Source organism: Kogia breviceps, chromosome 9 (genome assembly GCF_026419965.1).
Source record: "Kogia breviceps isolate mKogBre1 chromosome 9, mKogBre1 haplotype 1, whole genome shotgun sequence".
Lineage (NCBI taxonomy): Eukaryota > Metazoa > Chordata > Mammalia > Artiodactyla > Physeteridae > Kogia > Kogia breviceps.
Window position 1 is genome coordinate 113,669,349 of NC_081318.1, and position 27,496 is coordinate 113,696,844.

At 53.8% G+C, this 27,496-nt stretch overlaps 1 protein-coding gene across 6 annotated transcripts in view; it reads left to right on the forward strand.

Annotated features, from left to right (window-relative positions):
* The first annotated feature begins 2,349 nt into the window (after positions 1–2,349).
* The window catches only part of TNS3 (tensin 3), a 225,516-nt gene continuing 200,369 nt past the window's right edge, over positions 2,350–27,496 (forward strand). The window contains exon 1 of one of the 6 annotated variants that reach the window (XM_067042998.1): positions 2,350–2,459. The gene's annotated coding sequence lies outside the window, so the exon portion shown is untranslated. The remainder of the gene's footprint in view (positions 2,460–27,496) is intronic. The other 5 variants (XM_067042995.1, XM_059073549.2, XM_067042997.1 and 2 more) reach the window with 5 other exon arrangements.

Sequence of the window (27,496 nt, forward strand, 5' to 3'; positions counted from 1 at the left end):
GCGCATTCTCTTTTAGATAATTGCTGCATGCCTTGTTTTTGTTTAAATTCTTGGGAACTCAGAGTTTCAGCCCGCCAAGTGTGGAGTCCCTGGACCCAGGATGGCCTCGTGGGGCATGGGTCCCCCCTTGGGAGACTCTGGGCCAGGTGTGGAGTCTGCACTTTGGTGAATCAGGGAGCCAGTTGCACGGGCTGGCAGAGATTGCAAGGGGACACCAGGTCCACTGTGCCTTCTACCTTCTGAGGACACTGTATAGGTGTGAAGACAGACACTGCATGAATTGGCATCTAGGTCACTGTGGTCCCAGAAATAAGGGTGTGGTCAAGGCAGCCAGCCCAGTAGAGGGCAGCAGGGTCAGTGAGACTGGCTGGCCCTGGTGGGGGAGGGGAGGGGAGCAACTCGCGGGTAGGAGGGCCTTCCTGACAGGGGCAAAGAGTCCCAGCTTCCTAGCTGTGAAATCTTAGGCAAACTTACCAACCCAGCTTCTGCAAGCGGATCCTGGATATTGTAATACCTCGTGAAGTTCAAATTCACTTAGTCATTCGGCTAACACGGACCTTGATGTTGTGATAGATTCTGCGATGCAAGATGGATAGACTTGTTGGCTGTGGGTCTGAAGGTCTCCACCACCGCCATCACCCCCTGTCCCCCGTCCTGGGAGTCTGGTGGAAGAGATATTTAAGCAAAGACACAACTCAGCACAATTGAGCTGGATGGATGGGCAGGGCAGGGCAGCTTGTCAGCCTGATGGTCTTGGGTCCTTATCATATTCTGTAGCTGACCAGCTGGCGACCTTGGGCAAGTTACCTATGATTTTAGCCTGTCAGTAAAAAGGGGATAGTAACAGGACCTGCCTCACTCCCACTGAGGGGTCAGCTGGCTGCGACCTCCCCAACTCCCCTGAGGCTCTTTTCCTCCACACCTCCTGTGTCATCCTGTCACCTCTTGGGCTGGGGTGTCCTAGAGGGCAGGAAAAATGTCTGGAAAAATGTTTCCGAGGCCTGGGGCTCAGGGCTCAGGAAGGCTTTGCCTCAAGAAATGAATGCCCTACTCAGCTGGGAATGAGAGTCCAGTGATTTTGACTTCTTGAGAAATCAGAGCATTGCAGGGATTGTTCAAATCCTTCGGAAGAGATGGTGAACAGTGAGAGTAGAATCTGAGCAGACCTGGCCTGCGTCCTCAGGGATGCAAACAAGGGGTCTGTTGCATCTCCTCCCTGGACACGCTTACTGTGGATTCAGGGCCACAAGGTTTTTGATGGCTGGCTACTTTTAAAGAAGTCCATTCAGAGATGATTTTCTTGCTCAGTCTCTCCACTGGTCCTGACAAGCCATGTTTTTCCTGCTCTGTGCTCGGACAGGACGGGCAGGGCCGCTCCTGAAGAGCCACGGTGGGTTTGGATGTTGCATTCCTGAATCAGGGACAATTCCTGGTAACTGCCCTCCAAGATGTGCCCACTTTTCCAGGTGGGATTCTAAGAACATTTTGTCCGGGTGACAGATACAATCTATGTCTCTTCTGCAGGAAGTAGGGTGGAGTGCCTTCCTGGAAACGTCTTCCCTGTGTAAGGGGCTTTGTGCGTTCACAAGACAAAGTGTTGATGAAACTGTTCTTTTGTACAGGAGGAATAGCCCTTCTAATTCTGCAGAAGGGCCTACGTTTTACAAGGGGACCTTCAAGAGCATGATGTCCACTTCCCAGTTTTCACCAATGGGGAAACCGAGGCTTTGGGACTGAGTAAGGGGCATCTGTGTCTTGGGGATGTTGGCATCTATCTGCCTTTCCTCCTCTGAGCATCCCTCTGTCTGGGACCTTCTTTCTTGTCCACTCCTGGCCTGCCTAAATCTTGCTCATTTCAGGAAGACGTGACTTCTAAAGTCTTTCCCGACCCTCTCCCTCCGTTGGCCGGACTTTCCAGGGCTTCCAAAGCATCTTGGGTTTCCTCTGTTACAGCCGTGCTGCTTTACGTGTGCACTACCACCAGCAGACTGTAAGTTACAGGCGGGCAGCGAGGTTTCGCTTTCTAAGAGCACAATAATTATAGAGCCGGATGAGTGAATGAACGAACGAATGAACGAACGAACGAACGAACGAACCAGTGGTGCAGGAACCAGGACTTTGCCTGCCCATTCGGGACCCGCCAGCCCGTGAACACTTTGAGCCTGGGCTGCTCAACGGGTCTAATAATTCTCAGGCCCACCTGGCCAACGCAGAGAGGTCGCAGGGCCGCACGGGGGCCCCGGGCGCGCCTGGAGCGCGCTGCTTTGTTAGGGCGATGAGGCCAGGTGACCGGCCGGCCCGGGCGTGGCGGCGGCGATTGCCTGCGCCGCCTCGAGGGGGCCCTGCGGCGGGCGCGGCCGCGAGCCAGGAGGACGCGCCCGCCCGCGCGCTGCTCGCGCTACTCGGCGCCCTGCCTGCTGCGGCCATCGCCCCGCGGGACCGCGCCGCCGCTCGCCCAGGTACTGGAGGGGGGCACGCACCGCCAACCTCTTTGTCTCGGGCGGGCGGGCGCCGGCGTCTGCTCCTGGGGAGCGGGCAGGGGGCTCGGGGCGCGCAGGGGAACAGAGCTCCGGGCGCGCGGGGACCTGAGCTGGGGCCGAGAGTTCGGCCGGGGTCCGGGAACGGGGGAGCGGGGCTCAGGGACAGAGTCGGGTGGACACGGCGGGGGGCGCGGGCGGGCTCGGCCGGGGTCCCGGACGTGGTCTGGGGACGGGGTCGCGGGGACGCGGCTGGGGCGCGCGGACGCAGCCGGGGAGCGGGCCGGCTGCGTCAGGGGCCCTCGGCGCCGGGGCGCCCTGGACGGCGGGCGCGGGCCGGAGCGGCACTGTCGCGGCGGCGCCCGGGTGGACTTCGCTCTCCAGGCGGAGAGCCGAGTCGGAGCTGCAATGGGAAGGCTCAGGACTCTTCTCCCGCTCTTTGCAAGCGGGCTTTCCGGTGCGTCTCTCTTTCCCTTTGCCTGTGCTGGGCGGGAAGCAGGGGGTCCCTTGGCGCTTCCTTCCTGACTTCAGAAGGAGCGGGAACCGGGCGGGGGCGTGCGGGGCCGGGGCCACCTGCGGCACGTGCCTGCTGCCACGCCGGCGCTGTCGCTGACAGGCAGGAAGAGGGAGGGTCCCGGGCTCGGTGGGCGCCGCCGGGGTCTGATAAGCGAGATGGGGTCGTTCGCTTGAAGTGATTCGAAAATCTGTGTGGCGGGAAGGGGCTGAAGAGCTCCCCTTGAATTCTTGGGACAGCGCTGGCGGGTGCCCCCCATTCTCCAGTGTGGTTAAAAAAATAAAAGCCCATGGGGTGTGTGGCCTGCAGAGACGGCTGCTGAGGGAGGTCACTGCCCACTTAGAAGTCCCCCAGACCCCGAGGGTGTCCCTGTCCTTCACACACTTTGATCTTCTGACAGAGTCTTCCCCCATTTTCACTCTTTTGTAATGGGAATGCGTGTTCATGGAGGACTCTTGAAATACACTGATGATCATGGAGCACTCTAAATATTCTGAAAATGTGGCTGAAAATTATCATTGCATCGATATCGCAAAGCCCTTCAGAACTAACCGTCCTGGCATTTTGGTATATGTGGTCTGTGCATATTATTCTTTTTGAAGTGCTTTGCCTTTTGAAAGAGGTTTGTGTGTCCTTGTGATTCTCTCCTCTTTAGGGCCTGGGAGGTTATATTTGCAAATCAATCAACAAGTATTAAGAAAGGCATTTCTGTGCGGAGGCCTGGAGGGCCCAGGGAGTCGCTGCAGCTGCAGGGTGGAGTGGGCAAGGCCTGTCTTCGGAGAACCAGGGGACCTCTGTGCACAGGGAGCTGACTGTGGGAACTGGCTTGGAGGCCAGGCTCCTGACCTCAAAGCAAAGTAACAGTGATCTTACTTAGTAATTTTGCAAAGTAAAAGTGACCCCAGAGACGGAGTAATAGCAAAGTAATAGCGTAGTGGAAGCAAACGCTTATGGAGTGTTTGCTTGTGCTAAATGCTTTGCATGCATTCGTTGCATTCACCCAAATAACAACCCCGGGAGGGAGCTGGGATTCGTGCTCCGTTTCACAGATATGCAGACTGAGAGGCAAAGAAAGGCGAAGTATCTTGTCCAAGTTGTTGCCCAGCGTGCTGGTGCAGCCCAGGATTCGGCCCGGACAGTGAGGTTCCAGGGCCCTGAAGTCGCTGCTGCTTGTCTGTCAAGTGGATGCATGTCCTGGCCGCAAATTCCTCAGCTGAGGTGCCAAAGTTAGCAGCAGCAGCAGATGAATTATTTCTTTACAAACCAAGGAAAAGATAGAAAAAGTAGCAGCCTCAGGATCTGGTGCTCCTGGATGCAAATTGACTTGGCTTTTGCAAAGTGGAGCTTTGGCACCTATGGGTTTTCAGTGGAGCTATTTGCAAACGTGACCCTGGGAGCTAAAGGTCACCAGGTCAAAGTATGTTCCTGGGCTGCAGGAGATATTACTGATGGGATTAAAAATGGCCTGGGAATAAGGCAAAAAGGCAAGAAAAGAGAGGGGAAAGGCCAAGAGGGGATGATTTCTGACCCACCATGTGGCAATGGCAGCTTGTACACAAGGCCCATTTTACAGGTGAGTACATTTATTAAAGTGCAAAACAGTTGGGGACTAGATCAAACCCAGCCCTCTGGCTCTCCGTGCCTGCGTTGCTCCTCCTCTAGGGTCAGCCTGGCAAAAACCACCACCACGCTAGGAGAAAGCCTTTTGTACCCAAACCCAACCCTGCTCCACCCCCGACCCCTGCCCCCAAACGCCTATGAGGGCGAGGTGCCGGCTGCTGCTGCTAGAGAAATAGCCAGCCTCCAGCAGGCAGAAAGTTACTGTTGTATCTCAGCCACCCAGTGCATCCACAGCTCCCTGAGTAGAGAGGCTTTCCTACAGTGGCTCTGCGCTCTCTTGGAGAGGCCCCTGTTTTATGGCTGCGTTTCTTGAAGGGTCTTCTGGTGCCAGGCGGTGGGTTGGGATGGGGTCCCGGAGGTACACAGACCCTGAACCCTAGGCTCTTCCCTGTGCGACCCGGTAAGCATGGGGGTCATCAGTGACCTAGAGCCGGCCCTGCCCCCCTGGAGTCCTTTGCAGTTAATCTCTGTTGATCCAGAATAAGGGGTCTGGCCAGTTGGTTAGTTAAATAGGCATTCTGTTAACTCAGAGCCGCTACATGTTCCTGGCTGTTAGCGAGAGTGTTCAAAATCATCACTGCCGTCATTATTGTCCGGGCTCTGGGCACCGCTCTGGCGGAGTTACTTCTTTGAATCCTCGCCGTTAAGCAGAGGCAGGTGAGAGAGGGTGTTGTGTGGCCTGATCTTACCACGGATGTCCACATGGAATGATCTCTAAACCCCAACTGTCCAACAGCGAGGGTGTATTTTTCTGTGCCGCCTCACTGATTTTAAAACACCTAGACATTAAAAATGGCCTCAGTCAGGATGCTGCTGAACGTGAGTTAACTGTCTCTTAGGGTTCAGAAGACGTTTTGAATCTTCCAGTGTGTTGAGTCCCTAGAAAAGGCAGATTTGCTGCTCTGTAGTTGTGAGTGAGCTCAGCGTGGGAACACTCATTTCCTTGAAGTCTGTCCTTTTCCCATAAAAGCAGAAAGCTAGAGTCTGCAGGTTTCTGGAGCTTCCTGTTGCGCTTTGCGCACCAGGAATGAGTTTGGGGGAACCACACCCCTCCCCCTGCCGCCTGCACGCATCATTTTGGTGTGGGTCAGCCGGGTGTCTGCCTGCCAGAGCCACGAGCTCTGCGGGGCTCTGCCCTCTTGCGGGGACATCTCTCTGTCCCGCTCTGGGTGCACTTGGGGTCCCCACTGCGCACCTGGCCCCTGGTGCGGGCCGGCCGGACGTCTCCTACCTGCTGTCCCAGACCCCTGCTGGGGACGGCCTCTGCTGGATAGGAGGGAGGAGGCCAGTGAAGGTGAGGATGACTGCCACCCGAGGCCACTGTTAGGAGCCATCAGAATGCCCTACTGTGTCACTGAGGGGAGGAGAGCCATCCTGATGACCCCATGACATTTTAAAAGAGCTATGTTAATTTTTTTTAAAAAGAAGGCGATGACCTAGTATTAATATGTTGGGTCCCAAATGGGCTAACTTAATGAAAAATTTATGTTTAAGGAGTCTGTGTCCGTGATCAGGAAAATTCCCTCTGGTGGAGCATTTCCTGATCGTGCCAAGGACGTGATCCCCAGAGCCACCAACTCCGGGAGAAGAGGTTTCCTCATGTTCCGTGCCACTGCCCCCCGCCCCAACCCCCTACGCCCGCCCGCCTGGGCCGGAAGCCCTGGGAGCCCTTGGCAAGTATCTCCCATGCTCCCAGCCTAGTAACCTTGCAGGATTAATGCCTTCTTTTGACGGTGTGGTTACCCATGCGCGATGGGGTGCTTGGTATCCGCGATCAGAGAGGTCGTCAGCCAACGTTGCAAGGTAACGTTTTTGTTTCTGTTTTCCGGAATGGACACTGAGACGCAGCGAGCTTAAGTCATTTGCCTGTGTCGTGGGGCTGGTCGGAACCCAGGTCTGTCTGGGGACAGAGCCTGTACCTGGCCCTCATCCACAGAAAGTGAGTGCCCCCTTGGTCACAGGGGCCTGAGCCTGTGCACGGAGGGGGTGGTGCGGTGCTGGGCAGGGTCCCAGAGTGGAACCCAGGTCCCTCCGCGATGCTGGGACTTCTTCCCAAGGCCAGGGGTCTCTAGGGTCCCCTGCCCGCGTCACCCCTCCTCGAGGGCCTGGCGGAGGCTCCGAAAGCTCTCGAGAGTGCCCGCCGTCCGTGCTGGCCGGGGTTCCGGCCGCAGCTGCTTCCTCGGACGTGGAGACTTCGCCTCTCTTCCTCCTTCCTCAGCTCTGACTATGGCACGTGGCCAGCTGCCTGCCTTCCTCTTCCTCTTTTGCCTGGGGGAGCTGACAGCACTCAGGACGCCCTGTGCGGGCACGGCTCTATTTCTACGATTGAGGGGACACGTGAGGGGATCATCATTTCAGCTTCCCGAGTGGCAGCCCGTTGGTACCACCCCCAGCCGGTCCGCGCCCGTGCGCTGGGGGACCTCCCGCCAGGCGGGAAGGGTGTCACCTCCTTTCGTCGTGTCTTAGGGGGTGGCAGCCACAGGGTATGACCTGGAACCTCTTGAGCGTAGGTTTTCCGAACCTGGTGATGGACACCAGACCCCGAGGTTTTAAAGACACACGAATGAGTGAGGTGCCCCAGTGGACGAAGGCCAAGGCTCTGGAGAAGGGGCAGAGGCAGAGGCAAAGGCAGTGCGTGCAGTGAGGCCCGCCTGGCTCTTCTCTCCGGGGGGAGGCGGCTGTGCCCCGGAAGCTCCGGAGCCGGTCGTCTCGCACCGGAGGGTTCAGGAACCCGCTGCCCTCATTACCCTGGAGCACAGCTGCTCTGTGTTGCATCTCACTCACGGTGGAGCCTCCCAGGGCGCGGGGGAGCAGCCTACAGCTGGCCCTGCGAACCGCCCCTGGGCCAGGCTGGGCCATTAGCTGGGGCGTCTGCGTTCTGTACACATTCCTGCCGACGGGCTGCGGGAACAAAAGGGCCCCATTGACTCGGTCCTGGCGTTCTCCTCCGCTGGCAATCCATCACCTTTTTCAGAGGTTTCCTGAGTGCTCACCCCTCACCACTGGTGATTTTGGATGCACATCAAAGGCAGCGTGCTGGGAGGAAAGAGCTGGGCTCCGGCGGCCACAGGTCTGGGGTAGAAGGCGCCCTTTGTCCCGTGACTGCCCTCTCCGTTCGTTCCCCACCTGCAGCCCGGGGACATGGCCGCCCTCTCGGGCGGGCGCTCCTCCTGGGTGCTGTTTTGTCTGACTGCCGGGGTCACGCCCGTCGCCCTGGATGTCCCTCCCGCTTGCCAGCTCCCGGCCGGCTGCTTACTCTGGTCCTGCCGGATTTTCACCGCCCCAGGGGCTCCTGCTGAAACATCACTTCCCCATTCTTGGAGGCCCTATCTGTTCCCCCGGGGGGCAAGCCTTTGTGATAACAGGAGGACGCCCTGGGCACTCAGGAGTTTGCCCCTGATCTTGGACGGGTGTGTTTCCGAAAGTTCCTCTTCTCTGGAAAGACCTGAAGCGCCCAGGGGCTGGGGGCGGAGGAAAGGGAACACGCCTCTGCTCTTGTCCTCTGGGTTGACGGCTGAGTGAGGCAGGCCCGGCTCTCAGCTGGCCAGGCACATGTTTTCTCTTGTCCTGCCCTGGGAGGGGAGGGGACATTTGTCATCTGTGTTGCTCAGGGGGTGGGAGACGATTCGCAGGTCATGGACATGCCTTTGCTTCCTAAATTATTTTTTGATTCTTTTTCTACAAAGTAATTTTCGTGTAATACGTTTGCTGTAGACTTGGAAAAGAGGGAGAGATGTTACGAATGCAGGAAAAATGTCCTAATGCTACCACCCAGGGAGTAATGTTTTCACCCTCTCGTACGCTGTGTACACTCTGTGCTTTGCAAGGTTACCAACTTGAGATCACATGTATTATTTTAGCATCCGTGTGGCAATACAAGCATTTCCCCACTTGTAGCTAACTCTGCATACACACGAGTGTTGAGGGCAGTGCAGAGCCCAGTATGTACATGACGACCGTTTGTCCTCTGGTCACGTACAGCCTGTGTGCACCCTTGCACGGAGATCGTTGGGCAAGATCCTGGCCGGTCATGTTCTTGGAGGGACTTCTAAAAGTGGTTCGAGGTCAAAGAACACAAACTGTTTTTGATTGTGGTAAAACACCCATAACATAACTTAACCATTTTCAAGTGTGCAGTTCCGTGGCATTAGTGCTTTCGTATTGTGAAACCGTCACCACCATCCATGAAACAGAACTCTTACTCCGTCCCCATTAAACACTGACTCCTCCTCCCCCAACCCCTGTCACCCACCATTCTACTTGCTGTTTCTATGGATTTGACTACTCTCGGTACCTTATGGAAGTGGAATCATATAATATGTGTTTTTTTTGGGGGGGACTGGCTTATTTCACTTAGCAGAATGTCCTCGAGTTTCATCCGTGTTGTAGGATGTGTCAGAATTTCCTTCCTTTTTAATTAAGACTGAATGCTATTCCATTGTCCCTAAAGACCACCCTTCTGTTTATCCATTTGTCCTCCAGTGGACACGTGGGTTGCTTGTACCTTCGGGCTATTTTGAATGACGCTGCTCCGAACATGCGCGTGCAGGTATCTGTTCGGATCCCTGCTGTCTCTTCCTTTGGAGTGTATACCTAGAAGTGAACACAAGCTTTTTGAAGCCCCCTTGAAGTATATGGCGGGATTGCAGTTTGACAAACAGCGTGCTTGCAGAATCCCGGTGCTCTCCCCGTGTGCCTGCACTCCCGGCCGGCTTGGCGCGCGCTGGGAAAAACCAGGCCTGCAGGCAAAGAGGGAGACTTCTTACCGAGCTCTTTGGACAGATTGTGTAAACTCAGTGATTAATGGAATGAGAAAGCAGGAAGAATGTCTTTCATTAAGGAAAAAAAAAAAGAGCCTTTGGGGTTGCTTGGTTTTATTTTCAATTAAAAGGGTCTGATTTTGTTTCTGGAGAATGGCTTTAATTTGGATAAATGGTTCAGTCTGGGACCCGCATGCCAGAACCTATGATGTATGAGTGCAATTATTCTGGGTTTCCTCAGGAACAACGCAGACCCGGGCCCTGCTCTGGCCTGGCCTTGGTGAAATGGCGATGAGGGCGGCTGTGCCTTAGAGGGAGACCGCTCTTCTGATCAGTACCTGGAGCCTCCGGGGCCTGAGGCCCAACCAGGTGGCTGCTGGTTAATTTTTACCCTCCAAGAATGTGTTCACAATCTCAAGTCAGGAATGCCAACCAGCAGGCCCTACCCCCGGCACTGGAACACGTTGGACCAGAATTACTGGCATCTCTTCCAGTGTGGGCATTTGCACAATGGTCAGGCTTGGAGGATTCAAAGGCGGGGGGGGGGACATCCTTCCATTGTCCCATATTTATGGAGGCTCCCCGGCCCAGGCAGGGGTCAGGCCCTGGGCGCTGGGCTCTCTGCAGGGTGGTCCGGTGGGGCTTCTTTGGAAGGAGATTCTGGACTGAAGGATGTGATGGGAGAGATCCATCGGGTGGAGGGCCAGTGAGGACAGAGGCCTCAGGCAGGAGCCGCCTGGCGCGTTCCCGGAGCAGGGAAGGGATTGAGGAAGGCGGAGGAAGTAAGGAGACACCAGCATTCCGCTCCTGATACTTAGGAACACCGTGTCAAAGCCTTGGCCTTCCACGCTAATGGGGGTGGCAGGTCTGCCACGAGTCCTGGCCAGCTTGGGGCCTGTGGGAGCTTGGGTGAGGGCGGGGAGTCTACACAGGAATGTGCACGAGTGCAGCCCACAGAGGAAGGACAGTTTGCTGAACCAGGTGGTTGGAGAATCGTGGAGCCTGGAGATGTTGTAGCTCTGAAGGTCCTGGGGCCCGGAATGAGAAGCGTGCGCATTGTGGCGGGGTGGGGTTCTGGGACGCGCGGGCCTCGGCCTGCAGGAGAAAGGAGTGTGCACCCAGCTTTCGGGGGAGTGAGGGACTGAGCCCGCCAGACCGCAGGCCGCCCGCCTGGCCTGCGAGAGCTCCTGTGCTGTTCTGCTCCTGGAAAGGCCGGGCAGCGGTGCCCGGGCGGCCGTGAGGAAGGGCAGTTCTCAGGGCAGTTCTCAGCATAACAATAGGAACGTCTTCGGGCTGAGGGCTGGCCAGGCTGATGAAGTCTTTGGGTGAGGTTGTGACTGGCAACGAGACAGTTGATGTCTCTTGCTCTTTTTACTCCTCCCAACCCCCATTTAAATGGAAAAAATCCCCAATGTAGGTCATCTGTAAGAACATAAGGCACTTTTACAGAATTTGTTTCTTGCTAGAGACACTGTCGCGACTTAAATGATGTCTACACATTTATAAAAGGTCCCCCATTCTCACACTTACAGATACACGATCATCTTCATCTTCCTGGCTTGGTTTTTGTAACAGTTCAGTGTTAGAAGTGTGGTGTGTGAGTATTTTATTTTATTTTATTTTATTCTATTTTATTTTATTTTGCGGTATGCGGGCCTCTCGCTGCCGTGGCCTCTCCGGTTGCGGAGCACAGGCTACGGACATACAGGCCCAGCGGCCACGGCTCACGGGCCCAGCCGCTCCGCGGCAGGTGGGATCTTCCCGGACCAGGGCGCGAACCCGCATCCCCCGCATCGGCAGGCGGATTCTCAACCACTGCGCCACCAGGGAAGCCCTATTTTTAATTTTTTTTTTTTTTTTTTTCAGTATGTAGGCCTCTCACTGTTGTGGCCTCTCCCGTTGTGGAGCACAGGCTCCGGACGCGCAGGCTCAGTGGCCATGGCTCACGGGCCCAGCCGCTCCGCAGCACGTGGGATCTTCCCGGACCGGGGCACGAACCCGTGTCCCCTGCATCGGCAGGCGGACTCTCCACCACTGCGCCACCAGGGAAGCCCAATGTGTGTGTATTTTTATGCTAATGGTTTTCCCAAACCTATATCCTATCCTAAGCATTTCCCGTGTACCTGCCTCGACTTCACAGTTATCACAACAATGACTCTTACAGCCCTTCCGAGTGATGACCGTATACCTGCATGAGCTCCCAACCGCTGGGCTGGCTATCTGTGGGTAAATGATTCTTGTTAGAGCTGCTTCTTGCCGAAGGTTAAAGAAGAAGACGCTCGGCTCCGGCTTGCTGGGGATCTGCTGGCCTCTGGTGTTGTGTGTAGCCCACGGGGAGGTCTGTGCAGCCTCAGGCCTGGCCAGGACACAGCCCCTCCCCCCGCCTAGGCTGCTTGCCCTGCCCCAGGGGGCCAAGTTTTCTTTCCAGCTTGCGGGTCCCGCGCGCCACAGTGGGTGGAGGTGAGTGTGGCTCTTGCTTGGTTAGATCTTCACAAAGGCACCGGGGTCAGGGCCCAGCACCGCACCCCGTGGCCTGCTGTGCGCTGATGGAATTACGTGCACTGGAGCAGCAGTGCTTCTGACCTTGGCTCTGGGAGCCTTTGTGACCAAGAATCTTGGCCAGTGTCCAGCTAGGACCTGTCGGGGCTGAACTCAGCTCTGCAACCAATAATGTTCTAGTGGGGTCCAGACAGTCTCAGCTTTCAGGTTTCCCTGCCAAGATGAGTTGGATTAACGGGCTGGAGCTGACAAAGACTTCTGGCCAACGCTGATCGTTCTTGTCTGCTCTCCCTGGACCCCTGGTTTACTGCCTTCCTTCCATTTGGCCTCACTGGTTGTTTCCGACATATTCTGTCTGTTGTCAGACCCGTGCGCTTTCCGGGCATCAGCTTCTCTGTGTACCCCTGTGCTGCCGGAAATGGCAGGGTCCTGCTTGTTTGCTCTGGGCCTGGGGTACAGAGGGAGCGTGCTCGCCAGTAACCGCTGTGGCCTGGGTCCTGCCCCTGCGTGTAGACCCTGGGACAGCCGTCTGGCTCTTGAAATGTTGCTGAACACGGGGAGTTGGTACCAAGGACGCCCCCGGGTTGCTGGGGTAACTGTGATGCCGTGTATACACCAGGTGTCATAGTCATTACTCTTCTTTCCTCTGTAGTCATGGAGCCTTTCGAGGAGCTGAATCCAGGAGAAGCCTTCCGCCCACTCCCCACCCCGTGCTAGCCCGCCTCCCGGAGATAGAGCTCCTGGGAAGGAGGTGAGGGTGTGGGAGCCCCGAGCTCTTCTCAGCGAGGCCCATGTCCTCTGGGTGGAACCCTGACAGGCACAGGCCCACACTGTCCTTCCCGACGCCCAGTTAGCACACCCCTGGTCTCCTGTCGTACTCTGGGATTGGGCTCTCCTCACTGAAATCTGAGTTCTTCCAAGGACAAGATCCGAGGCGTCCTATTATCTCCGTGTGATAAGGGTTTTGGAAGGAGCCCAGGGACAGCTCCGTGACCTTGGGCAAGGCCTTTGCCACTGGAGCCTCCCTACTCTAGGGCTTTACCATGGGAGGGGACAATTCCGCATCTTAAGTGGACACTTTTGAGTAGCTGGCTCTTCACTAGAAGAGAAGGAGGTGCTTGCAGAGTTTCCCAGGGTTTCATTAATTTTTTTCAGGGCCACCATTTTCTTCTTCCTGGGAGTTTTGCTTTGCAATGTACTCCATGAACTTTCAGAGGAGGGCAGTTGACACTTATCTCACAGACTTGAGAATCTAGCTCACTGTAATTTTCTTGGAAAATAGCCATGTTTCAAGTTGTCGTATTATAGAAAGTTGATGGTAAATGTCTGCTAGGAATTCATGAGGGCTCCCTGACAAGAGTTGGGAATACAAAACCGTTACTTTACTATCTTGCTAGCACAAAAGAATATTCATTTCAGACAGAGTGTGTTGTGGGATTCCTTGAAATCCACAGTGTAAAATGGCAAGAATTATTTCCTTTGTCTTTCTCTCGGAGTGGATTCCAGTCTCCATACAGATCCACTAGCAATGTATAATCTCTTGTCCGATATTTAAATGAGAGTTTTGTTCTTATAAAGATGTGGGGCACCCACCCGACTCGTGCTGAGAAAAGAGTCACCTCTCCCACCTCTCTGCTTCTTGCCCAGGCTGCCCAGATCATGTGCACACATTCTTTCTGTGGGACTGAATGCATTTTAAAAAATGGCTACATTTTATTTATTTATTTTTCAATTATTTATTGTTAATGTTTTTGGCCGCGTTGGGTCTTCGTTGCTGCGCGCGGGCTTTCTCTAGCTGCGGCGAGCGGGGGCTACTCTTCGTTGCGGTGCGCGGGCTTCTCAGTGCAGTGGCTTCTCTTGTTGCTGAGCACGGGCTCTAGGCGCGAGGGCTTCGGTAGTTGTGGCACGCAGGCTCAGTAGTTGTGGCGCACGGGCTTCGTTGCTCCGCGGCATGTGGGATCTTCCCGGACCAGGGCTCGGACCCGTGTCCCCTGTATTGGCAGGCGGATTCTTAACCACTGCGCCACCAGGGAAGTCCTAAAAAATGGCTAAATTTTAGAGAGAAGTCTGGATGTGCTGTACGATACCCTTGGTGCCTGGAGGCACACAACTCACGTTCAGATGAGGATGGGAGGCTTTGTCTGCCAGCCACAAGCTGGATCTCTTCATCCGCTGACCCATCTGTCCTGCCCCAAATGGCCCCCAGGCGCTTCAGGGCCTTAGGCCTGGCTAAACACATGGCCCGGTGGTACACACCTGAGGGTGGCAGGGGCGGGCTGACTGACATTAATTATTGACCGTGTGTGAGGCTCTGTCGGAGAGTGACTCCTTTGTTCCTTCCTTTGTTCGTTCACTCACTCCCTCACTCCCAGGCAGCTAACGTTTATTGAGTGCTGGCTGTGTCCCAGATATGGTTAACCCTCACAAACACTGAGGACAGGAACACTCAGCAGGGCTTGCTGTGGCTTGACTCTATCTAAGCTTGGATGTGGCAGAACAGCGTGGAGGTGGGGGGTGCTGAGGACCGCGGAGCTGGTGGGCGTCTTGAGGACCTCGGCGTCAGAGCTGGGGGATCCGCCCATTCACAGCTCTCTTCGTAGCCGTCTCTAGTTACTCCTGATCATCCGATTCTGAATTCTCACTGTCATTTTGAGATTGAGGCTACATCTGCTAGAGGCTCTCTCTCTTGGGGCCAAGGGGCCCTTTGGCTCCTGTGTTGTGAGGCTTTTTTGCCAACGTTCGGGACCCTGAGAACTTAGCATTGGCCGGATCTGTGCTTTAGCATGAAAGGAAAAGGAGACTGCAGAAGTACAGACAAACCCAGTGGATGGTTATTGAACTGAAAAGACTGTTCTTCACCCAATTCCTTTTTTTTGAAAATGGTCGCATTTTCTGGAGAATAGTGTAATGAACGCTTGTATACCTTTCACCTAGATTTGCTGGTTGTTGGTTTTTTGTGGTTTTTTTTTGCCATTTTGTCACATTGGCTTTATCTGAAAAGTGAAAAGTTGTACCCATCATGAACTGCACCCACAAATGCTTTAGCCTGTGTTTCTTGAGAGCAGGGACACTTTCCCACACCCCTCAACCTCAAGACCATGATCCCTCGAAGCAATTTAATTTTGATTTGTGGACACCAGCTAATGTCCCGTCCCTGAAGTGCTTTCCTGCTGTCCTTAATCTGCTCTGACTTGTGGTTTACATGTCACACTGGGTGACTTCATCTATCTGTGCCCTGAAAGTGGGAGCAGGCTGCCTGCTTTCTTTCTTTAATATTATTATTATTTTTCATGACTTTTCTTTTTCCTGAAGACATTTTTTTAAATTAAATTTTTTATTTTGAGGTAGTTTTCAGGCAGTTGTAAGAAATAATACAGAGAGATCCTGTGTAACTTGACCCAGTTTCCTCCTATGAAAACGTCTTGAAAAGCTGTAGGACCATCTCACAACCAGGATGTTGGCATCGATAGAGTCAAGGTACAGAACATTCCATCCCCACAAAGATCCCTCACATGCCCTTTATAGCCACCTCCACTTCCCACCCATCTGCACCCAAACTTCACCCCAGCAGTCACTAATCGGTCGGTAATTTTGTCATTTAAAGAATGTTACATAGGGCTTCCCTGGTGGCGCAGTGGTTGAGAGTCCGCCTGCCGAGGCAGGGGACACGGGTTCGTGCCCCGGTCCGGGAAGATCCCACATGCCATGGAGTGGCTGGGCCTGTGAGCCATGGCTGCTGAGCCTGCGCGTCCGGAGCCTTTGCTCCGCAACGGGAGAGGCCACAGCAGTGAGAGGCCCGCGTACCGGGGGAAAAAAAAAAAAAAAAAAAAAGAGAATGTTACATAAATGGGACCATGCAGTATGTAGATTTTTGGAATTGGCTTCTTTTAGTCAGCATAATCCTCTGGAGATCCATCCAGGTTGTTGCTGTTTTAATAGTTCATTCCATTTCATTGCTGAGTACTGCTCTGTGGTGTGGATGGACCACTGTTTGTTCACTGGTTGGAGGTCATCTCTACTAATTTGTGTCTCCAATCCATGAACATGGTATGTCTCTCCAGTTGTTTAGATCTTTGATTTCATTCACTAGCATTGTGTAGATTTCAACGTATGAGTTTTGTTAGATTTACACCTAAGTATTTACTTTTCTTTGAGTGATTGTAAATGGTACTGTATTTTTCATTCTGGCCTCCATCTGTCCACTGCTAGTACATAGAAATACAGTTGCCTTTTGTATGTTTATGTTGTATGCTGTGTTCTTGGTAAACTCACTTATTAGTTCTACGAGTTTTATTTTGTAGATCTCCTGGGATTGTCTAGGTTGACAATCATGTCATCTGAAAATAGAGACAGTTTTATGTCTGCCCTTGCATTGACCTTTTGAGGAGGCGAGGGCAATTTCCTTGTAGGATATCCCACAGTCTGGATTTGTCTGGGTCTTTTCTTGTCATCACATTCAGGATCATGTAGGTGTGAGGTGAGGTACTCTTCTCACCTCATGTCAAGAGGTGCGGTGTCTGTTGTCCTGCTCCCGGTCCACCAAGCTTAGTTACCTGGTGAAGGCTCCTAGAGGTCCTTGGTGTCAGGTACATCTTCCCCTTTGCCCCTTTGAGACTCTGAGCATCCTGCTTCCTAACCACCTTTCCCTCAGTGGTTCAACATCCAAGGGTGGTCCTTGCCTGAATCAGTAATTATATTGGGATCATGAAATGCTGGACTTTAACCAGTTAAGTACTTTGGAAACATTATCTCACAAGTAATCAGACTGCTAATTACCAATCCTCTTACCTGGGTAGAGTAAGAGAATTTTATTTATTGTGTTAATTCTTTAAATGGCCTGTAAGTTTGGCAAAAGAAAAATGCTCTTTAGTCTGTCTTCCTCACGTTGTAACCGTGTAACAGTGCTCTCAAGTGCTCTCCCGTGGCACCCAGCATAACCTTCCTTGGGAACAAGACTGTAGCTGTCACCACAGCCACGCAGCAGATACCTACCCAGGGCTCACTTGCCCAGCTCAGCCCACTGTTTGGGTGGCTTTGCTGAGAGTCTGTGTTTGCTGACATTTGTCTAAGTCAGGGCTTCTTAAAGTGAGGTCTCGGGACCAACATCAGCATCCCTTGGGGGAGGTTAGAAATGCCAGTTCTGGGCTCCACCGCAGACCTCTGTCAAACACTCTGGGCTGGGAATGACAGTTACAGGGTGTTCAGATGCCCACTCAAGCCTGAGAACCATCAGTTAAGTGTATCCATTCTCCAGTATGGAACACTAGCTGTGGAACTCCAGTGACATTGTCCAGTCAGATATCTTTAAAATTCAGTTTGGCTGTGCCATCATCCACACATATTTTTGTGTCAGACCATGGCTGGTAGCTGTTCCAAAGCCTCCCAGGGGTCTGTGCCAGGAAGGAGCTGCATTTGCTTAGGAGAGCTCCATCCTTAAGCCACCTGAACCCCCAATTCCTGTTCCCGCCCAAGACTAGAACACCAGCAGAGTGTGCGATTGGAGAGTGAGGTTCGCATTAACAAGTATAAATTTGGGCATGTTTTCAGCATTCGTTCATATTTAACTTGGTCCCCGACTAACTGGTTTACCGCTTTAACGAATGATCATCTGTATTTCTGGAGGCCTTTGTTGCCAGCTGTACTGGTTGAGGATAGTTTTATTCTTCATCAAACACATGTAGACTGAACTTCTTTTGTGTGTAAGGCAGTGTGCTCTTCATACAGAGTGGGACTGGAGTTGCTTCGAGCTCAGGAGTTTAGCCCTGTGCACACAGGAAACTTGATGTAGGAAGGGTGCCTGTCCACACGAGCAAAGGAAGGTGCTGTGGGAACTGAGAAGTGACTAAGAGTGAGGCAGCAGAGAGCCTAGTGTTTAAAGCAGGTGTATCCGTCAGGGTTCTCCAGAGAAACAGAACCAACACAAGCTATATATATATAGATAGATATCTGTAGGTAGATATCTATATCTATCTATCTATCTATCTGGATAAATACATGAATTTGTGGGGGGCTGGTGTGTTTGAAGTTTGCAGGGCAGGCTGGAAATTCCCACAGGTCTTTTTTTTTTTTTTTTTTTTTTTGCAGTACACGGGGCTCTCACTGGCACGTGGGATCTTCCCGGACCGGGGCACGAACCCGTGTCCCCCGCATCGGCAGGCAGGCTCTCAACCACTGCGCCACCAGGGAAGCCCCCTCAGGTCTTGATGTTACAATTTTGAGTTGAAAACAGTCTGGAGCAGAATTCCTCCCTCTGTCTCCTCCCTCTATAGTCTTTTCCCTTAAGGCTTTCAACTGATGGGGCGAGGCCCACCCAATTATGGAGGAAAAATCAGCTTTACTTGATGTCTACTGATTTCAATGTGAATCGTATCTGAAAAATACCTTGACAGCTACATCTAGACAGACATTGGGTGCCATAACCTAGCTATGAGGACACATGAAATTCAGCACTACAGAGGGGAATCTGGACTACATACATACAGTCAGATTCAAATAGCAGAATTGCTGTGTATTATCTTGGGTACCCTGGACAGTTTACTTTTTTCTGAGCCTCTGAAGTTAAGGGCTCTTTAGGTCGTCCAATGGCTGTTTACCGATTTATAGAAGTAGAATAACCGGAGGCAATGTGGACATCAGGCTTGGTTTGATCAAGCAACTCAACCATGTCACTACCCATAAACTCTTCTCTGCCTTTTTCAGTTGTCACTTTCTTTTCCTGGTGGGCCTCCTGTGACTACAGGATGGCAGCCAGTTGCCCACTGCCTCCTTCCAGAGAGAGTGTGTCTCTTCTGTGGCCATTCAGCAAATGTCCTTTGGTTAAGCCTAAGTTGTAGGTTTTTCCTGGAGTCAGTGACCGGTGGAAGAGGGGCAGATTTATGTGGGTTGGCAAATGTGAGTCAGAAAAGCCACCAACTGTGTCCGCTTGCTCAGTGGCCTCAGCCCAGGGCTGCCATGAGACAATGCACTGTCTTGCTCAGCACATGTAAGTGCTGAACAAAGTGGGCTGTGATCGTAGTATCCCCTCCCTGGAGAAGCAGGAAAAGGCCTTCTGGAAGTTGCCTTAGAATAGAACTAGGTGGAGAGGAAGGGATTCCCCAGAAAAGGGTCCTCAGTGAAGGGGACTTGCTGGCAGGAGGCGCAGAGTTCTCTGTTGCCAGTGGGTCCTGCTCGGTGGCTTTTACCAGCCCACGATCTTCAGTTCCCTGCATCCCAGTGTGTTTCTCCTGGAAGACAGGTGACAAGGCCTCTGTAAAGGGTGTGTCTTGGCACGATGGCCAAATGAGAAGTTACTGAAAGTGTATTTTCTTCCCTTCGCCTCTGGGATGCCTCTCAGCCTAGGAGCCATTTTTATATATTTTGTCTCACTTGGTGAAGTTGACACGACTACTGATTTTAGAACCGTGGTCATTGGCTTAGGGTTCGAGAGTCCTTGAAGGGTGAGTCCCAGGTGGGGGGGGAGGGGTCCAAGTTTCCTGCCTCCGACGCAGCTCCCTGCCTTGATGTTCTTGACCCGATCTCTGTTGTCCGCGGTGGCGCTGGCTCCGGGCGGAGGGCCTGGCCCTGCTGGTGCCCCGCGGGTACTGGCTTGGCTGCCAGGTGGGGGAAGGAGCGCAGGAGCAGGGCTGGCCATCACGGTGCCCAGAACGGCAGCCTCTGGCACACGTCTGGGCTCCCCCCCACCCCTGCCGGCGGCTTGGCGTGTAACTGGCCACTGACGAGTTGTCTCCAGGCCCTGATAGAGTTGACCAGCCCCGACGCCTACTTCCCTGTGCAAAGTATCGATGAAGCGACAGGCCTTGAACTTATCGACACTGTTCTTACCTTCAGGCAAATCTCCGAAGAGACTACTGACCTGCTCTGTAGGCGGTCAGGGCTCCTGCTGTTCGAAAGGCACACCATCTCCGGGGGTGCCCACACGGCGGGTTGGGGGAGCTTCACCCAGCGACCCACTTTAGCAGGAGGCAGGCGCCAGGATGAAGGAGGAGGCCGTTCAAGCGTCTGTCCCGTCCGCCGTTGACCAAATGATTCTAACTCCGTTTCCCGAGGTCTTTGAAGATAATTGTAACTGGTGCCGGAGATACTCTTCGCAGAACCCCCTTGAGGAAAAGTGGGCCGACTTACATTTCCAGAGTGATCACCCTCCTCTGTGAGCTGTCGCCTTGGACATAAGGCTGTACAGGGGCTGTTTGCCCTCACTGCTAAGAGGGAGAAGTATTCTCCTATCAGACTGCGTTGCGTTTGGGCCCCAGTTCCCTGTTGGCCTTGAGCTGTCAATAGGCTTGACCTCTGCAGGCCACTCACGGTTTGGCATGGGTGACTGTGCCCGCTGTCCACTGTGACACAGACCACCGCAGACTTAGTGGCTTAAAGCGACAAGATGTATTTCCCGGGGCCTGGCGGGCAGGCTGGGATGGGGGATGGAGCTGGGCTCAGAAGCGGGTCTGGCCACCGGCCTGTGCCTCCTTAGGGCCACGGGTCCTGGCTGCTCCTGAGTAGAGAGGATTGGGGTTGAAGCGGGCAAAGGCAGAAGCTGTGGGCCAGCCCCACCTGTGTGCCAGTGCTTCTAGCAGTTCCCGTGGGCCGCACACAGCAGGATCCATGCGGATTCAAGACCCCTGGTGGATGGGAAGGACGGACCGGTGTTGCTTTCTGAAACGTTGCTAGGCTCCCCCTCTAGTGATGGAGCACATTCTGTTTTACCGTCTGGCCTCTTGCCGATACCAGCGGCGCACGCACCTCAGGAATCACCCAGCTCCTTCTGATTTGGGGCCTTGGGTCGGGGTGTGTGCTGGGGCCACGGGACCGCGTCACCCAGTGTTCCTGCTGGAAAGAACCATCTGAGCGGCCGCGAAAGGCCTCCCAGAAGACAGGCCCTCACCTTGTCCTCTCCCCGCTCCTCCCGTGTCTGCGCCGGGCTCTTCCTTACGGCGCCTTCATCCCCCTAAGACCAGTAGGGATGGGCAGTGCTGTTGACTAGCATCCTGGGACGGGGTTTGCTTCTCAGAAGACCGGGGGGTGAGGTTACGTGCTCAGCACCACTTCCAAGATGGGGGTCCCCGGGGCCACGTGGCCGAGAGACGAGTCCAGAAGCTGACTCTGGGTCCCGCGGCCTGTGGACCACGTGTTCCGTGGACGCACTGACTCTACCTGTCGGCTGACGCTCCCCCGAGCAGGTGCCCAGCTGTGAGGACAGGTGTGGAGCCTGCAAGACGTTCAGGGCCTGGGTCGTGGCCACCTTCATCCAGAAGTAAGTGTGTGTGGCCTGAGGACGCGAGAGAGCTGCTGTGTGACCGGGGCGGTTGATTTACTTCTGGGAAGTGTCTGTCTCATCTGTAAGCTGGGAGAGTAGCCCGTGAGGTCTGTGAAGATGATTTTAGTTCACGGTGATCTAGAAGTAGAGAGGATAAACCTGGAACTGGCTTGGCTCAGCGGAGGGCTGGTCCTCTGCTCTGGTGTCTGCAGTCTTGCTGGTGTTTGTGTGGGAGTGTGGTGCTCTCATGCTGCTGTCCTGGGTGGGAACCTGTGGGGCAGCCCCCGGAGCCCGAGTTGCCCAGACACGTGCCTTTTAACACAGACATAAATGTGCTTGTTATGATCATCCTTGAAACCTCCAAATCCATGTTCTAATCCCACAGAATTTTAACTTTATTTACATGGCTTAATGCCTTGTCAAATTTCCAAAATGATTTGAAAAGCATGCAGCAGTATATATATATATCAGGATTAAATATTCAGAAAGCAATACAGAGAGAAAGAGAGAAAAAACAGATCTGAGAAGCCTGTGAAGCCTGTGGAAGGTCAGCATCCAGTGGGTATACCAAATATCCTGGTTACCACAATGATTTAGCCATGAGCTTCCTGGCAGCCAGTTCGATAAGGGAAACAGTTGTTTTCAATTGTTTCATTGTGTCTATAGGACAAAAATAATGCAGACAACAGAATCAGAAACAAGTTATTCCAAAGAGCAGAGATGTTTCTGAGACTGAATCTTTTCTTTTTTTTTTTTTTTTTTTTTTTTTTTGTGGTACGTGGGCCTCTCACTGCTGTGGCCTCTCCCATTGCGGAGCACAGGCTCCGGACGCGCAGGCCCAGCGGCCATGGCTCACGGGCCCAGCCGCTCCGCGGCACGTGGGATCCTCCCGGACCGGGGCACGAACCCATGTCCCCTGCATCGGCAGGCGGACTCTCAACCACTGCGCCACCAGGGAAGCCCTCTGAGACTGAATCTTGAGGGAATGCCTCTGTAGGGTCCCTGCAGTGTTGTCAATCACATCCTACAACCAACATAGTAGAGAAGTAGAGTACAAGCCTCTTTAACAACGTCAGTGGTGGCCAAGGGCATTGTGACGAAATGCAGGTCTGCAAGAGGAACATTCCAAGGAATCTAAGTGTGCTACTTCAGGTATACAACTTAGATACAAAGATAAAAGGCTAGAATATTGCCCTTGAGCTACAGGAGAATGAACTCTAGGGTTCTGTAGGGCCAAAAAGACATTCAGATCTATTCCGGTCCCCTCTGTGCCTGACAAGCTGTGTTTGCCCCCGCTGGCTTCCCCTGGAGGCACCGTGGGGAACCCGTGCTTCCAGTGACTGGATAGAAACTGCTTCAACACTGCTAATTTAGCAAATCCTCGCAGAGAGCATTTGTGCTGCCTCCTTTGCCTTTTGCTTCATCTTCCCCTGAAAATGATGAGTGAACAGTTTCCGCTGAGGATGTGCTCCCAGGAGCCCAGAGCTGCTGCCCGTCCTGTATGTTGATGACAGCCATGTGCGTGAAGTGTGGCCGGTGTGACCGGGGAAGGGAATTCCAAATTCCTTGTTAATTTTAAGTCGTTTAAATTTAAAAGCTGTAGCAGAGTACTGATGTTTTTCCACTGAACACAACTATATTGTTTTGCTAGGACTACATTTCACTTTAACTTGAAAATTTAGCGTCCAAACTGAGATGTGCTGATAGCGTAATATGCACACAAGATTTTGAAGACAGTACAAAAAAAAAAAAAACGTTAAAATATCTCCTGAATAATTTTCGTGTTGATTGCATGGTGAAATCGTAACCGTTTGGATATATTGGGTTAAATAAAATATGTCATTAAGATTGCTGTCACCTGTTTCTTTTCAAAATGTGGCTACTAGAAATTGGAAAACTACTTATGTGGCTTGTAGGATACCTCCATCGGACAGTGTGGGTCCAGGGATGTCCAGATGTCCTGGCTTTGGCGCCCTCTTGACCCTGGGGCAGAGAGGGTGCTGCCGTGTGGATCTGGGGGCTCTGTCCGTGCGTTGGACTCGTGGTGCAACCCCTCTCCAGCTAGCGAGTTAGAAGGAAGGAGGAGGGCCAGGGGGTCGAGGCCAAGTCAGTAGCTGTCCTCTCAGGGACAAGGAAGTGTTCCCAAGGCACCCTTGGACTTAGATGCCTGGACTCTGTGGGGACGGTGAACATTTGTTGTAGTTATTGAGTCATTGGGGATATTACTTAAATTTCTCAGATCCTGCTCTCACCCCCTTGCCAGGGAGGTGAGATTTCACACGTTCTTGGGAATTTTGGTTTTGAGACTCCTTGCTCTTCTGAGCAGTTTCTTCGTGGATCCTGCTGCTGGGACCGACCATCGCCAAGGAAATTTTAAAGTTGGCCTACAGTGCTGCCTTCAGGCAGCTTCCTATTTATTTATTTCGGTGGCCAGTCAAGAGGAGAGGAGGTGTGATTGTCCTCTGGTCCCCAACATGGACAGAACTCTTCCCGTGCCTCAGGCTCCGGTTGGGTGCTGGGCGAGTTGGGGCGCGAGAGGCTACGGACCCTGGTGTGCAGGCCGCCTGGTCAGGCAGGGACGGCCAGCTCCCTGGGAAAGAGGCCGCCCACCCAGTCTGGCACGTCCCGATCCTGGCCAAGGAGCTGACTGCTCTTTGCCTGTTTCCTCCTGGAGGTGGTATGATGGTTCGGAGAAATCACGTGGGGAGGCCCAGGTGCACACATGCCAGGAGTTTTTGGCGGGAGCCTGCGGGGTGCCGGGCGGGGCAACTCAGGAAAGCCGAGGCCTGGGATGCGGAACGGGAGGCCCCAGGCCAGCTGGTGCAGTGCTCGGGGATGCGACAAGGCCCGGGTTGGGCCATGGCTGGCCTTGGGCATTGTGAGACCCTTCCAACGGAATGTGAAGTTGTGTGTGGGGGCTGTGGCTTTCAGGGGCTCGGAGATTCATCAGATAATCACGAACCCCCCCACCCCACCCCGAAACATGAAGTCTTGTGTTGATGTGAAGGAGCTGTCTCGGGCGCGGGGTCCAGGCTGTCAGGCACCTGCTGTCAGGCGCCTCCTCATCCTGGTCCCCTCTGCTTTAGCGAGCGCATCGGCTCCGTTTTCTCCCCTCCTTGCCAACCCGAGCCTCAGTTTCCCCAGCTATAGAATGGGGCAACTGTCACTATTAGTCGTTTTCCTTACTCACACCCGAAACCCCACAGAGTTGCGATGCTGTAGGGCGGGGGCCTGAGTTTGAGCTCTCTGCAAACCTGAGGCTGAGCGTTGCCCTTGTGTGTGTTACGGCTTCCTTCCTTTTAAAAAATATTTTATTGTGAGCATTTTCAACCATTTCCCCAAGTAGAAGGAATATAATCATAAAACCCAGCAGCCAGGTTCGACGTTTACCAAGATTTTGCTGTACTTGCTCCCTGACCTCCTCTCCCTGTGCTGATAATCTCGGGGATGTTGAAGCCAACGTGACGTTTCACCTGCACGCTTAGGTGTGGGCACTCCGGAAGTCCCAGGCACTTTGCTTATATAATGGTGACGGTAATTCTTTGCCATCACCACCCAGTTGCTGTACTGTATTCAGGTTTCCTTGATTGCTTCAAAATGACTTTTCCAGTAGCTGTGTTAGAATCAGGGTCCTAACAAGGTCCCACACTGCACGGGCCTCTCTCTTAAGTCCTTTTTCAGCCATCCACCCTGCAGCCCTGTTCTCTCTTGTTGAAGACACTGGGTGGAGGGCGGGAGGGCCTGGCATGGGCGGAGGGGATAGTGGGTGGGCAGAGATAGACGGGGTGGGGGCTGGGGGGGGAGCAGCCTTCAGAGTCCATGTGGGGCGGTGTTGAGTGTGGGTCAGGGGTCATGCCCTTGACCTTGATGGAGGCCTCGAGGCCCGGAGAGCAGGAAGGCTCTCCTCTCTTGCTGGGTGGGTCACGGTGGTTACAAAGGGAAGGTCAGCTTCTTTGTGTCGCCTCCCAGCTGGCAGGACATCTGTATGTCCTGACGTGGTTTGGGGCTCTAGGAGGTCTCAGCTGGTTTTCTCACGCCCTGGTCCGCGGACTGGCTCCCAGAGGTCCCGCAGAGCCCCCTCCTGCCCTGTAAGGAGGCTCAGTCTGGTGGCAGAGCTAGGTTTTCCCGCTGGGTGTGCACAGAGGGACACCCCACAGGGCACCCCCAGGCGGGCACTGAGGGATGGAGATGGTTGAGAACCCTGAGTGAGGCTAGTACCCCTGTACCGGTCACCTGCCTGTCCTATGCCTGCTGAGTGGGGCTGAGGTGATTCCGCCCCAGTTTTTCTAGGGAGGAAACAATTGAATTTTGCAAGCAAGTGAAGGCAAAGGTGGGCCTCAACCCCGTGTCCGTACAATGAAAACCTGGTGCCCTTTCCCGCCCCCCCATACCACGTAGCTGTAGCGGGAAGTGTGCCTGGACGGGCTCTTGGAATCTGGGCTTACGGACACTTGTGAGGCAGGTGGGAGCGCCTGGTGAGCATGTGACGCTCTGAAGAGTACCGAGTCAGCTGAAAGGAGGGGCACAGAGGGGAGCTTTGCATTTTGCCTTAGGCTAAGAAAAGAAAAGAAAACAATGTGGGCAGAGGAAGCCTTTCTGGTGGGGATTACCTGGAGGTGGCCCAGCCTCTTTGATCTCGGGTGCCCTGGGCTTGCTACGCTTGCTGCAACTTGCTACCGTCAGGACAGCAAATTTCCTTTCCCCTTTTATGTTGAGAACCCGCACAGGGCTCTGAAATTGGAAGCGCTTCTTTCCTCTCGCTCGCGGGAAGCATTGCCCTGTCTGCAGGGGGAGAACGTGCTGCGGCCTCGTTGAGGGCAGTGGGAGTGGTCCTGAGCCTGACAGGCAGGCAGGAGGACGGCAGAGGTCCGCTTACCGCCCACCTCCTCCCGGGACCTCCTGAAATAGGGCATCCTTCCAGTTTGTAGACTTTCTCTGGAAAAGTCCATGGTGCATCCTTTTGAACAGTTTGAGCCACCCCGCAGCGCGTGCTTCATTGCATTTGGTGGGATAATTCTTGTTGGAGGGTTTGCCCTAGGAATTGCACTCAGGTATTTTTTTAAAAAAACTTTCAGTTATTTATACATGTATGTGTTTTACCAGGTTGCTGGTTAAAATGTATTTCTTACTGTGTGTTGCTCTCAAAAAACGTTGTGGACTGACAGGGGCGTTTTGGTCATTGTACGTTGTGGATGTTCTTTTCCTTTGTTTGAAAGATTAAAAGACAGACGTCTTTGGAAGGGTAGGGAGGAGGGCTGGGTTAGAATAACCCATGTTTGGGTAAAAAGGTCCTCTGTGAGCTCGGCACAGGCAGGTGGCCCTTGTTTGTCGAGGGCCCTTTGGGTGTGGCATTCGCATTCTCTGTGTCTGTACGTGGGTGTGAAGACCAGAGAGAGAAAAGTCAACCCATCCTTTGAATAAGATGCCTAAGAAGTTTCCCCAATACACTGGAGCCCGTGGCTGGCTCAAGTATTGTTCTGACTGGTGGGCGTTCTCAGGAGGGTCAGAGCCTCTCGGTCAGGGGGTCCGCCACGGCTCCCCCACCTGCTCCCGCTTGGCCTCCCGCTCCTGGCTAGCCTTCCCGGGGGCCTCTGAGCCGCGACCTGCTCCGGGTCAAGTGCGGGCAGCACCCTCCAAACCAAAACCCACAGGCGCCGAGCCCCCTACGAGCGCGCTTGCGGCAGGAGCCTCGCCACTGGAGTCCGGTCTTCACGGCAGGCACGCGGGAGGGTGTGGAGGGCTTGCCAGGGGTCTGCACTGCACGCCCAGCTCGGAAATTCTCATCGCATCCCCTCTGGTTTTGTCTGGGAAGCAGGCTGCTTGCTCGGGAAGCGTGGCTTAGAGGGCCTTCCATCGACGAGAGAAGCTCATAGCGGGGCACGATGATCGGCTTAAAAAAAAGAAATTCAAGCTGATGACAAACAAAGCAATAACCACGCCTTCTCGGGTTGCACAGAGCATCCCTGAGATGACCCCTGACGCTCCAGGATGGGCCGGGAGCAGGACAGCCGCGGTGGTGGAGGCACAAAGTGGCCGTGGACAGCCAGGACAGACTTCGAGGTCTGGGACCAGAGGATCTAAAACCGTCCTGGGTCTGCCTGAGGGTAGCCAACTTCTGTTTGATTAAATAAAAAGAATCTTTAAAAGATCACATTTTGACTTAAAAGTTTCTCCAGAATCTCCTGCAGTTCGACCACATTTTGAGCACAATGTCTCAGTGTCCAGTAGTCAGTGGGCTTTATTTTACAAACGAGGGTAACAGGGTCCAGGAGGATTCACATGTGCGCCACGCAACAGAACTCCGCCTCCTCGCTTCCCGCCCTGTGGGTGTGCGTGTATGCGTGCCCGAGTGGTATGCCCGCGTGTATAGGCGCAC